The following is a 1,777-nucleotide window of genomic DNA, read 5'->3' as shown; positions in this document are numbered from 1 at the left end:
TCATCATCACGGGGTCCCCTAAAGCGGAGGGAAGTCTGCCCACTGTCATTCGATTACTTTTTAACTACCACAATGAACTAAAATTCCACAGGGAAGTAACGATAGCGAGTCATTACCATGAACGATTCACCTTCAAAGAGAGGCAAGAGGACAGCTGAAGCCCAGAGAAGCTAGTTTTCTTCACCCTCTCGGCAAGTGCCTGGATGCAGATCAGTGATATTTTCCAGAGGCAGAACAAAGAAACTAGATGCTGATACACAGAGGTTTTAAAAGAGATTAAGAAGTTGATGAAAATAAGAGGACTGACAACAGAACTGGGATCGAGAGCAGAAGAGAGTAAGAGCAAGGCATGATACAAATTACAGAAATCCTGGCAGGAGGAAAGACGCTTGTCAAAATGAAAGGGTCTCTCAGCCAGTCAAAGTTTCAGAGAAGTCACATACTGGAGAGGGGATGCAGGATCCTCAACACTACCTTGAGCCACAAATAAGGAAGAGACTCTGATGCAAGGAAATAGGTTCATCAATTATTACAGTTGGATTTGTGTTATTTCTTGTGCTAACTAAAACAATGATAATTTTTTTTTAGGCTCATTACAGATCTACATCATTATTTTCAGCTTTAGTTTGTCTCTAAGGAGCTAACCATAAGACAAAGCTGGAGGCCTGAAGACAAGTACTTTTACTTACCGCTGGGCAGTTCGAGTTTAGTGCCTATCCTAAGTGAAGCTAGACTGGAATATCCAATCATGGCAAAAAGGCAATAGATAAAAATCTTTGAATTTGAAAAAGGTGACCCTCACTGGCCACTACCAGAGCTCTGAAGATAAGCTTTCATTTTAATGTCTCCCCCAAGTGGTAAGTGAAACAGTGGTTACAATTTAAAAGCCCAGGTAAGGCGATGCATTCCCATACTGGCATACCACACTGCATAGTGGCTGCTTTATTTACTTTGTCACTACGCCAGGAATAGCTAACTCAAGCTAAGGTACGTCCAAATCCTTTAGGAACCCATAAGTCTATATTTATGAATACATCTATATATGTAGATTCATGTGCATGCATACACACACACTAAATCTGTTCATTTCCCCACAGAACAAAATGAATATCTAACGATTTTATATGTTGTGAATACTGTTCATTTTTCACAAGGGGTTCTATACATCATGCTTTTATTCACACCTAGCATCCATCTTTCACAAGCATCTATCCCTTAGAGGTGCATCTGCAGCAGAGGTGAGTTACGATGACACTCTGCCATTGAGCATTCACACTAGCTCCCTTCAGAAAGGGCTGTTTTCCTCCTCCTTGGGAAGCTCCCCTACTGAACAACGCTAGAGAAAGCCTAACATGCGAGGCTGAAGATTTTCTATGCTACGGTCCCACCAGTTAGAGTTAGTTTTGCTCTCTTCTATTGTTTGGGCTGTCTGCTGGAGAACCTAGCCCTTCTCCACACCTTTTACTTCAAATCCGTGCAAAGGGCCAGAACCCACCCATCACTACAGCAGTAGCCTAGGGACCTGCAAGTTGATGTAAAAGCTCCCTGCTGTGGCAATTTCCCCTTCTTCAAGATAAAATACAAAAAGATAACAAACCTCAAGGATTCTTGGAAAAGGAAAGAGGAAAATGGAAGTTATGTGAGGAAGGAATCGGGTGGCTGCCTACTTGAGTGGTTTAGAAGATTGATCGGTTTCACTTCTGCATGCACAGGTATCAGTATTAGGACAAACAATACTTTGAAAAAGCATTTCTTAAACTTATGCAGTAGAAAAGGT

The 1,777-nt window shown here is 41.6% G+C and overlaps 1 protein-coding gene across 1 annotated transcript in view; it reads right to left on the bottom strand.

Moving 5' to 3' along the window:
* Nucleotides 1–1,777, bottom strand: part of TBXAS1 (thromboxane A synthase 1 (platelet)) — a 251,951-nt gene that overhangs the window by 197,794 nt on the left and 52,380 nt on the right. The window lies entirely within an intron of this gene.

The sequence above is a fragment of the Pygoscelis adeliae genome, unplaced genomic scaffold (genome assembly GCF_000699105.1).
Source record: "Pygoscelis adeliae isolate BGI_AS28 unplaced genomic scaffold, ASM69910v1 Scaffold38, whole genome shotgun sequence".
In the NCBI taxonomy this organism is placed as follows: Eukaryota; Metazoa; Chordata; class Aves; order Sphenisciformes; family Spheniscidae; genus Pygoscelis; species Pygoscelis adeliae.
Note: the sequence above shows the minus strand (reverse complement) of the source record. Positions and strands in the feature narration are given on the sequence as shown.